Source organism: Hylobates moloch, unplaced genomic scaffold (assembly GCF_009828535.3).
Source record: "Hylobates moloch isolate HMO894 unplaced genomic scaffold, HMol_V3 SCAFFOLD_9, whole genome shotgun sequence".
In the NCBI taxonomy this organism is placed as follows: domain Eukaryota; kingdom Metazoa; phylum Chordata; class Mammalia; order Primates; family Hylobatidae; genus Hylobates; species Hylobates moloch.
The window spans coordinates 94,023,098-94,035,393 of record NW_026652284.1 but is presented as its reverse complement, the minus strand read 5'-3'; the positions used below and the strand labels follow the sequence as shown (position 1 = coordinate 94,035,393).

Here is a 12,296-nt window from a genome sequence, read left to right as displayed (position 1 = left end):
ACTATCAACAGGGTAAATAGGCAACCTACAGAATGGGAGAAAATTTTTGCAATCTATCCATCTGACAAAGGACTGATATCCAGAATTTACAAAGAACTTAAGCAAATTTACAAGAAAAAAACAAACAACCCCATCAAAAAGTGGGAGAAGGATATGAACAGACACTTCTTAAAATAAGACATTTATGTGGCCAAAAAACATATGAAAAAAAGCTCATCATCACTGGTCATTAGAGAAATACAAATCAAAATCACAATGAGATACCATCTCATGCCAGTTAGAATGGCGATCATTAAAAAATCAGGAAACAACAGATACCGGAGAGGATGTGGAGAAATAGGAACGCTTTTACACTGTTGACTGGAGACTAAATTAGTTCAACCATTGTGGAAGACAGTGTGGTGATTCCTCAAGGATCTAGAACCAGAAACACCATTTGTTCCAGCAATCCCATTACTGGGTACATACCCCCAAAATTATAAATCATTCTACTATAAAGACACATGCACACATATGTTTACTGAAGCACTGTTCACAATAGCAAAGACTTGGAACCAACCAAAATGCTCATCAGTGACAGACTGGATAAAGAGAATGTGGCATGTATACACCATGGAATACTATTCACCCATGGAAAAAGAATTAGTTCATGTCCTTCGTAGGGACCTGGATGAAGCTGGAAACCATCATTCTCAGCAAACTAACATAAGAACAGAAAACCAAACACCTTATGTTCTCACTCATAAGTGTGAGTTGAACGATGAGAACACAGGGACACAGGGAGGAGAACATCACACACCTTGGCCTATTGGGGGTGGGGAGCAAGGGGAGGGGTAGCATTAAGAGAAATATCCAATGTAGATGACAAGTTGACGGGTGCAGCAAACCACCATGGTGCATGTATACCTATGTAACAAACCTGCACGTTCTGCACATGTATCCCAGAACTTAAAGTATAATTAAATAGAAGAAAGGAAAGACATTCAGTGAATAAGCTACTTCCAAAAATAAAATAAAATTGAAAACATTGTATATTAATGAGGGTTCTCCAGAGAAGAAAAACCAATAGGGTGTGTGTGTGTGTGTGTGTGTGTGTGTGTGTGTGTGTGAGAGAGAGAGAGAGAGAGAGAAAGGAGAGAGAGAGCAAGGGAGAGAGAGAGAGACAGAGAGATTCATTATAAGGAATTGGCTCACACTGTTATGCAGCCTGGAGGTTGCAAAATCTGCAATGTGGGCTGGCAGGCTGGAGACCCAGGAGAGCCAATGTTACAGTTTTCAGTCCATAGGCCATCAGCTAGAGAATTCCCTCTTGCTTGAGGAAGCTGGTTTTTTGTGCTTTTTCTTTTTCCTATTTATGCATACTACACCTATCCACATTATAGAAGGCAATCAGCTTTATCTCAAAGTTTATCAATTTAACTGTCAATCTCCTTCAAAACACTCTCCAAACTGGCAAATAAAATTAAATCATCCCTCATGGTAAGTAGAAATATGCACATTGGTAGCTGAATCAAAGCAGAGGACCCAGCAACCTACTCTTCATGGAAAGCCTTATAGCTCATGAGGAAAACATGAAGAAATTAAAATCAGCCTCAAAAATCATGAGCAATGGGTGAAAGTCGGGAACATTTATAAATATTATGTCTATGGGGCAATAGCTATGTTTCCACATCTCTTCTCAAAGGCTAATGTACAGAAAGATCAACTACCAAGTGTTTACTTTCCAGACAATAAAGAAAACAAAACAAAAATATATAATGAGAAAATTTTTGTTTCATTTACTTATGAGATTTGAATAGACTGTATAGGATTAAATAGAAGAAATGTTTAAGCTTAAAAGAGATCTATCTTATCAGAAACTTGGTGATATCTCAAACTTGACCAGTTTTCTGCTCACTCACCTAATTACAAGCCTGACATTAATGAACACAGACCACTCACAGAGGTTCCAGTAGCTGCAGTATAAATTGTAAAGGAAAATCCAGGTGCACATGCATGTGCACAATGTCAGCGATAAATAACAGCAACAACCAATAAATAACAAAAATTAGAAGACACAAAAATAAAGATAATTTGAGGAGCACAATATAACTATTAAAGATGCAATCTATTTTCTTCTAAAATATAAAATATGAGATAAAAACATAAAATATGCATAGTGAATCAGGTCAACATATAGTCATCTAACTAATAAGGTTTCCAGAAGAAAACAAATAATCAAAATTATTAAAGAAAGAAAATTAAAGAAGAATAAATAGCATAATTCCCAGCTCTTCATGTTTTTTGTCTTTCGATGTTTTGAAAGATGAAAAACCACCAACCAACCAACCAAAAAAACAAACAAACAAATAATGCTAAACCTAAATGCAACACTGTAAAATTTTAAAACAGCAAGAAAAAAGAGAAGTGTATAAGATATTCTAACAAAAAAAAAAATAAATTGACATCTGAAAAATTACCAGAATACAACTAGCCTCAGGCTTTTAGTTGATGACATCAGGTGCTGGAATCCCATGGAGGAAATACTTAAAAACTCTTTCAGATAATAGCATTAAATCTAGAATGCTATACATAACCAGATTGTTAACCAATTGCAAAATAAAAAGCATAAAGAGGTAGGGGTGTATGTGTGTGTTAAATTTAATGTCTCAGGGTTGGGCGTCTTGGCTCACACCTATAATCCCAGCAATATAGGAGGCCAAGCCAGGCAGATCACCTGAGGTCAGGAGCTGGAGACCAGCCTGGCCAACATGGCAAAAACCCATCTCTACTAAAAATACAAAAGATAAGCTGAGCTTGATGGCAGATGCCTGTAGTCCCAGCTGCTTGGAAGCCTGAGTCAGGAGAATCGCTTGAACCTGAGAAGTGGAGGTTGCAGTGAGCAGAGATCGGGCCACTGCACTCCAGCCTGGGCAACGGAGTGAGACTCTGTCTCAATAAATAAGTAAATACATAAATTTAATTTCTCAGAAGTTCAACATCCTGCAATTTATTTCTTGGCACATTATTTGAGGGTATCCTCCTGCAGAAACTGAGGAATATACAAAAGAGGAAGAAGACTAAGACATGGAACACTGTGGATTCAACCTAGGAATTGTACCCAGCCTAGAGAGCAACCTATCCAGAGCAGAGTTCTCTAGGAAGGAAGAAGTTGGGGTAAGAGCATATTACAGAAACCAGGTAGGAGAAGGATGTACAGACATGATAAACACAGAGAAACTGATAAAAAAAATAAGGACAATTGAAATCACCATTATTTTTAAATATATATATATACAAGAAAGAAAATATGATGATAGCATTTTGTGGCTATTTAACAATGAATATTTAGATATCTGTTATAACAAACTTATTCTTGCTTATGCTTATGCAAAAAAACAAAGCAAGTCTAACTAAAGTAAGGTCTTGTATGGGGAAACCAAGATTATCATCATTTAAATTGCACTTGGTAAAATATAAATGACACATGATGGAAGATCAAATACATATGTAGGGAAAAAAGAAGGTTACAAAATTTGAGCAAAACCATGGGGATTTGAGATATAATTGCTATAATTCATGAAATGTGAAATAGATTTTAAGCATCTTATTTAAGGATTCAAAAGTAACCAATAGAGAACAAGTTGGAAAGAGACTGAGAAGAGAAAGGGTAGATGGTGTAAGTTAGCTAATTCATTATTTATCAATAAAATAATAATGTTTTTCATAGTCAAGACACATCAAGTTATAATATAAACTGTGGCTATTCCGTACTGTTCAATTTGGCTAGGTTGAACTACATTATCCAGATTTTCCATTCTTGTATGTTTCTATTTACGGTGGACCACAAGGGAGATTCTTGGGAGATATGGATGAAGGGAGAGAAGGATCAGCTATTCTGTAGTTCATCCATCTTATTGTAAATCTGCTGCCTGATTTCACTGGCATGAGGCAGCAGCTGGCCAATACCTGCTCTGTCTGATCCTAGAGCTTCTTTCAGCTTCTTTGACTGTTGGGCCAGAGGTGTATGTTTAGCTCCACAACGAAGTGGCCCAGCTCCTTCAGGACATCCACACCATAAAATCCAGGGGTATTTGAGAACTGGCTTAGTTTGAGTGTCCTCATTGACTCTGCTCTTGCTATGAGATTCAGCTTACCCTTGAACTCTATTTTTTCCACCATATTTTTCCTTATTAACTGTATGCCCTGTGTATTTAGGCTTCAGCATCAGACATGAATCCACAGCCTTACAGAGACTGCTTAACCAACACTACAATTTTATAACATAAAATCCTTTAACAAATTAATGTGTATTTATACATATATCCAAGCGATTCTGCTTCTGATGAACCCTGACTGACAAATAAATAATTGAGGTATAATTTTAACTAATTATTATGATATATGTAATTTACTTTTAAATAAGCACTAGGATATTACATATGTCTTAGTTGATTTAGGCTACTTTATGGGACAGTTATTTGCCCTAATATTTAATAATTAATTGATATTCCAAAATGGCCATTTAGCATTTGATTAGAAAAACTACATTTCTTAAATGCTTACTATGAACAAATTCTGTTCCTTTCTCCATCAAAAATAAGCAATTGCATTTACAATATAAATTGTCTGTAATTAATAAAATGTAATGCCTTGTTAATTCACAAAATGGGTATAAGAAATATGTTCTCCTTGGTGAAATCTGTTATATTCAAGATATTTGTCATGGTTAAGATATTTTAAAGAAATACTCCCTTTTATTGATAGAGTGTAAAACTCTGGTGCGTATTCTACCCTTCCTTTTTAAGAATGTGCCTGAAGCATGATATTTTGTCAAGATAAAATTTCAAAGGATTTGTTTTTCCTAGTGATGAATATAAAGTTGGTTGAATCTTTTATTTATAGTAGCGGTTTCTAACTTTGGGTGATTTTGGCTCCCAGGAGACATTTGGCAGTATCTGGAGATTGGGGGTTTTCAAGCCTGGGGGTAAAAGAAGAAGTCATGTACAACTGTCATCTACCAATAGGAGTAAAGGATGCTGCTAAACGTCCTACATACACAGCTCAGCCTCCCCTAACAAAGACTTATCCATCTGGACCTTTTCATTAAAAGTGTGACCAGAGCATATAAAAGGACAGTGATTTGGGACTTATTTTCTAACTTTAAATATGGGATCCATGAGTTGTCTTTTTTCAGGTTAGCTAATAGATATATGCCTAATATGTCTGTATAGGATATTTATTAGGGTGACAATATGATCAATAAACATATGAAATGATATTCAGTTTTAATAATCATCAATGAAATGTAAAATAAAACACTATATGATGTCATTTTTAAATCAACATAATAGCTCTTATTAAATAATTCACAATACCCATCATGGGTTAGAATGCTCAGGAACTGGAATTCATACGGAATGTGAATATGTGCTTTTAACAATTTACAAGAAGTTCAGAGATAATTAACTAGTTCTACACAAGAAACAACCCATATATCCATTATTAATAGAAAATCCAAATTAAGTATGATATATTCAAACAAAGGACATCATGCAGCAATAAAAAATGACAAACTATTGCTACACGCACATGGATGGATTAATCCTGTAAAAAAATAAACAAATGAACTAGAGAACAGATGATATGATCCCATATTGATGGATAATTCCATGTGTATGTTATGTATATAAAAACAGGCAAAACTAATCTACGGTGATATAAATCAGATGGTTTATCACTATTGAAGGTAATGACTGAGAAGGAACATGAAGTCGAATTCCACCTGTTCTGGGAAGTAGTTAAAAAAGTACATTCACTTTTGTACATTTACAAGTTGCGAACTTCATTTCATTGATGGTATATAGCAATAAAACATAGTTGAAAATGTAACCAACTCTGCTTAGTTGCAAATCCAGCCTAAGAAACCAACTTCATGACTTTTAACTGCATTATAAAAGTTTTTTGTTAATTTGTATTTTAATAGTAAATTTCACCTGTATTTATCACGGACACAGAATTATATTTATATTGTGTGGGAAGGCAAAGGCATCATTAGTGGTTTAAAAAGTGATGTAAATATTACTCTAAATTAGAAAATGTTTTCAGAAATGAATCAACTAATTTATTTTCCTTATATTGCCCTTTTTATATATGATGAGTGTAATATATAACATTAACTAATACAGTATGCATTTAAAAGGAGTCTAGTACAGAGAGTCATTATATCATTGACAATTTAATTGACAATTTTTTCTTAATGATACATGAAATACTTCTGCACCTTGCAGTAGAGGAGGCTTAAGTTTGATTAATAACTTTACATTGAAATAATAACTTAAAAGTATGTATCATGTACCTCCTTTATTCTAGGCACTCTGAAAGACAGTATAAACATTAATGACCAAGTGAGTAAAAAGTGTGCTTTCAACGGGTGATATATGTAGTGTGACAAACAGACATTGCACTGATTAAATCAGATAATACATGGGTATGATCATCTGTCTTCAGGTGATTTAAGGTATTAAGACAGGTATTAAGACAGTGAAGAAAGATTATTAAATAAAAACAGAGAATGGATACTTGATATTTCAGAGAAAGAAAAAATGAATATGTCAAATCCTCACTTTCAGAATTAAAGAATCACAATTAAAAAGAGGTTATTTTATCACCCTTGAAACTAGTGAAGATTAAAATGATTGATTACACTCAGCACTAGGCACTCCTTGGAGAAAGTGGCCAAGTTCACCACACTGGCTTTGCTCTTTTGTAAGAATGGCCTCAGGCATATAGAAGAGGGCATCTAATCATTGGTACTGCACAGAGTTTGCTAATTATTAATAGCAATCTTTTGACTCTCAAGAGTGGCTTATTTTGGACAAAAAATATGGAGTTTTTCTTTCAAATATGACTTTGAAACAGAAACAATGGCACCTATTTTTAAGTATAGGGATAACTAAATTCATTGTGAGTAGAGCATGTGTTATTGGAAAAAAACTCTTAAAATCCTTATTGGGAAGGGGAAATAAAACAAAAGTTCCCACAAGTGAAAACTAAAAGTACAGAAAGAATAATGATTATGCAAAAAGGATTATAGCCTGAATAAAACATATGATATACATTATATCTGGATTTAAATGCTTGAAACTGCGTTGTGCACTTACTGGAAGAAAATAAAAACCACCCCGTTAAAGATATCATGCTATATTTAATGAAAATATCATGAGTTTAAAAATCAAATCACAAATATTTTAATATCCTCTTGTATTTATATTTTCATCGAGAAAGGTTTAAAATTTCTTACTTGCATTTTCTAAAAAGAAGTACTACTATAGTGTAGCACTCGGAGAAAAGGTATTCTTTTTAAATTCAAGAAGATTTTTTTGCTAGAATAACGTTATGAATACTATAGCTTTATAACTCAATAGGGGCCTCTTTGAATCAAAGAAATTTCTCCCTACAGGGAAAAATATTAGCCTCAGATATACACATAATTATGTAGTCTTAGAAATATGCTATCCACTGCTCACAAAAATAAATCAACATAGATTAGAGAACAAAATTTTTAAATATTCAACACAAAACTATATGAAAGTACTCAAGCATGGATGTACGTAGATCTGAATTCTTAATTGTGAAATCTGGAGAAGAAAAAGTGTGTTTGTATTTTTAAAAATTGTATATTAACTGTCAATGAAATTTTAAAATACTCATTTTTTTCATTAGCCTTTAAAAAAAAAGCTATACTAGTGGATATTGCATTATATTGTAGTTAAGAACGTGAACTTTGAATCCAGAATTGAATTGAGGTTTCACAAAAGCACCTACTCAAGTGGTCATTATAAGTATTAAGTGAATTACTATTTGTAAAATGCTTGAACATATCCTTGTACTATAGTATTTATAAGTTTGTTATTATTGTTACGGTTATTAGTATTAGTGATACTGAATGTGTAGGCTCTATAATTTGTTTTTTGAGTAGGGGAGAAGATAGATAAATCTATCAGGATGGAATAGATTCATGCCAGAGCTGTAGACATTCCTATGTAACATTTAGTGATAGATACTCAATAAATGATACACTGCTAACAATATAACTAACTTTGATCTATTAGTTTGATTAATTAATTAAACTAATTAATTAGTTTAATCACAATTAAAAAGAGGTTATTTTATCACCCTTGAAACTAGTGAATCCATTAGTCAGGAAATTTTAAAAATCAAAGTGCCAATGAAACTGAATTATGAGAAACAAAAAAAGTTTTGCTTTTTCTGTAGGTTAAAAGAATTGCTAGAATGATGTAGAAAATAATAAATTATCAAAAGCACTAATAGTTTATTTCATTGTGTAGGCTGTCTGTTTATTCTGTTGATTTTTTTTTTTTTTTTTTTTTTTTGCTGTGCAGAAATTCTTTGGTTTAATTAGGTCCCAAACGTCAATTTCTGTTCTTGTGGCAATTGCTGTTGAAAACTTACCATTTCCTTCCCAAGTCTAATGTCAAGAATGGCATTTCCTAGGTTTTCTCATAGAATCCTTAGAGTTTGAGATCTTTCATTTAAATCTTTAATCCATCTTGAGTTAATGTTTGTATATAGTGAAAAGTAGGGGTGCCTTCCTCATATCATATACAAAAACCAACTCAAGATGGCTTAAAGACTTAAATGTAAAATCCAAAACTGTAGAAACCTTGGAAGACAATCCACGCAATACCAACCTGCATCTAGGAATGGGCAAAGATTTCATAACAAAGACACCAAAAACAATCACAATAAAAACAAAAATTGACAAGTGGGATCTAGTTAAACTTAAGAGCTTCTGAATAACAAACGAAACTATCAACAGAGTAAACAGACAGCCTACAAAATGGGAGAAAATATTTGCAAACTATGCATCTGATGAAGGTCTGATATCGAGCATCTATAAGGAACTTAAACAAATTTACAAGAGGAAACCAAAAACCCCATAGAAAAGTGGGCAAAGGGCATGAACAGACTCTTCTCAAAAGAAAACATACATGCAGCCAACAAGTATATGAAAAAGAGCTCAATTATCACTGACTATTAGAGAAATGCCAATCAAAACCACAATGAGATACCATCTCACACCAGTCAGACTGGCTTTTATTAAAAAGTAAAAAAAAAAAAAAAAAAAACAGGTGCTAGTGAGATTGTGGAAAAAGGGAACCCTTATACACTGCTGGTGGGAGTATAAATCACCATTGTGGAAATCAGCATGGTGATTCCTCCAAAAAACTAAAAATGAACTACCATTTGACACAGCAATCCCATTGCTAAGTATATATGCAGAGGAATATACAGCATTCTACTATAAAGACACATGCACACAAATGTTCATCGCAGCCCTGGTCACAATAGCAAAGACATGGAATCAACCTAAATGCCCATCAGGGACAGATTGGATAAAGAAAATGTGGTACATATGCACCATAGAACATTATGCAGCCATGAAAAAAGAATAACATCATGTCTTTCGTGGGAAAATGGATAGGTAGAGGGAGAGGAACAGAAAAGATAACTACTGAGTACTGAGCTTAATACCTGCAAAATGTAATAACATGTACAACAATCCCCTGTGACATATGTTTATCTATGTAACAAACCTTCACATGTACCTCAAACCTAAAATTGAAAAAAGAAAAAAAAACGTAGGGGTCCAGTTTCATTCTTCTGCATATAGATAGCCAGTTAATCCAGCACTATTTATTCAGAGAGTCCTTTTCTCATTGCTTATTTATCAACTTTGGAAAGAATCAGATGACTGTAGGTGTCTGGCTTTATTGCTAGGTTCTCTATTCTTTTACATTGGTGTATGTTTCCATTTTAGTACCAGTACCATACTGTTTTGATTACAGTAACTTTGTACTATAGTTTGATTTCAAGTAACGTGATACCTCCAGCTTTGTTCCTTTTGCTCAGGATTGCTTTGGCTATTTGGGCTGTTTTTTTTCTTTTGGATAAGTATTAAAACTTTTTTTTAATTCTGTGAACAATGATCTTGGTAGTTTGGTAGCAACAGCATGTAGTTCGCTTTGGGCATTATGACCATGTTAATGATATTAAATTTTTCAATCCATGAGCATGGACTATTTTTCCATTTGTTCGTGTCATCTGGTATCTTTCAGCACTGTTTTGTAACTCTCCCCATAGATATCTTTTAGCTCCTTGGTTAGATATATTTCTAGGTATTTTATATTTTTAATGGCTATTGAAAAATAGGATTGTGTTTTTGATTTGTCTCTCAGCCTGAATGTTATTGGTATATAGAAATGCCACTGATTTTGGACATTAATTTTGTAACATGAGGCCGGGCGCAGTGGCTCACGCTTGTAATCCCAGCACTTTGGGAGGCCAAGGCAGGTGGATCACAAGGTCAGGAGATCGAGACCACGGTGAAACCCTGTCTCTACTAAAAATACAAAAAATTAGCCAGGTGTGGTGGTGGGTGCCTGTAGTCCCAGCTACTCGGAGAGGCTGAGGCAGGAGAATGGCGTGAACCTGGGAGGCGGAGCTTGCAGTGAGCCGAGATTGCGCCACTGCACTCCAGCCTGGGTGACAGAGTGAGACTCTGTCTCAAAAAAAACAAAAAAAAAATTTTGTAACCTGAAAGTTTACTGAAGTCATTTATCAGTTTCAAGAGCCTTTTGGGAAAGTCTTTAGGATTTCTAGGCATAGAATCATACTGTCAGTGAAGAGATATAGTTTGAATTCTTCTTTTCCTATTTAAATGCTTTTTTTTTCTTTTTCTTGTCCAATTGCTCTAGCGAGGACTTCTAGTAGTATGTTTAATAAGAGTACTGAAAGCGGGCATCCTTGTGTTGTTCCAGTGCTCCAGAGGAATGCTTCCACCTTTTACCTGTCCAGTATGATGTTAACTGTGGGTTTATCGTAGATGGTTCCTATTATTTTGAAGTACATTCTTTCAATGCCTTGTTTATTGAGAGATTTTAACGTGAAGAAATTTTGGATTTTATCAAAGGATTTTTCTGCTTCTGTTGATATAATTATATGTTTTTGTTTTTAATTCTGTTTAGGTAATGAACAACATTTATTGATTTGCACATGTTGAAGCAACCCTGCAATCCAGGAATAAAGCTTACTTGATCATGATGAATTAACTTGTTGATGGGCTGCTAGATTTTGTCTGTTAGTATTCTGAGGACTTTTGCATCCATGTTCATCAGGAATATTGGCCTGTACTTTTCCCTGCTTTTTTTTTTTGCGTGTCTTTGCCAAAACCTGATCATTTCTTACATCACTGAAATTTTAAGCATTTTCAAAATATTTTTTCCCATGGTTCTCAACTACACTGGGGTCTAGAAATGGACTACAATATGCATCTGAACTAGTGGTAATGAGCCCCAGAACAGGGGTGTGACAGGGAAACAGATCATATTCCTGTCTATGATGGAGAGCAGATGCAGCCTGCCAACAGTTTCACGCAACATAGAGACGTAAGCACCTTTCACTAGGAGCTGTTCCTAGCCACCCTTGTCAAGGCTTGTGCCTGCACTTGGCATTGGAGTATTTTGGGGCAAGCCAAGGGCTTCAGCTCCGTAAAGTTGTGTGCTCCCATCCCTGTGGAACAGGAGGCTCAGGGCACCAGGCACTCCACTGTCTAGGTGACCAACTGAAAAAACAGAAAGCAACTTACATTTAACAAAGATCAGGTACATACCTGTTTGATTGTGTCTCAGCTGACTCTTACCAATAAGTACCATCTACTGGCTTTTAGATTGAACTGCACAGCCCAACATATAAAATCTGCTAATAGAAATGCAGAGGGCTATAGAAGTAAAGCCAAAGGACCTACACAATATAATCTACAGTCACACAACCTAGAGAGGGTGAAAAGGGAAAGAAAAAGAATCCTATCTTCCCCCAAATAATTACAAAATGTAGAAGTGTCAGCTTCTTCAGATGAGAAGGAACCAGTCTGTGTAAGAATTCTGGCACCATGAAAAATCCGAATGTTGTGACATCAGCAAAGGATCACACTAGCTCTTCAGCAATGGCCCTTAACCAAAATGGAAACTCAGAAATGACAAAGATTTAAAGCATAGATTACAAGGAAGCTTAAGGAGATCTAAGACAAAGTTGACAATCAATGCAAAGAAACTACAAAAGCAATCCAGGAAATGAAGGAAGAGATAAATATCTTTAAAAATTAACCAGATTTTCTGGAATTAAAAACTCATTAAAAGAGTTTAAAAATACAATTGACTGGCCCCGGTGTGTGATGTTCCCCACCCTGTGTCCATGTGTTCTCATTGTTCAACTTCCACTTATGAGTAAGAACA

The 12,296-nt window shown here is 34.6% G+C and overlaps 1 long non-coding RNA gene across 1 annotated transcript in view; it reads right to left on the bottom strand.

Moving 5' to 3' along the window:
- The window catches only part of LOC131384201 (uncharacterized), a 78,772-nt gene extending 66,948 nt beyond the window's left edge, over positions 1–11,824 (bottom strand). Inside the window, exon 1 of the long non-coding RNA XR_009214828.1 lies at positions 11,675–11,824. This is a non-coding gene — a long non-coding RNA (uncharacterized LOC131384201). The remainder of the gene's footprint in view (positions 1–11,674) is intronic.
- Between the last annotated feature and the right edge of the window lie 472 nt (positions 11,825–12,296).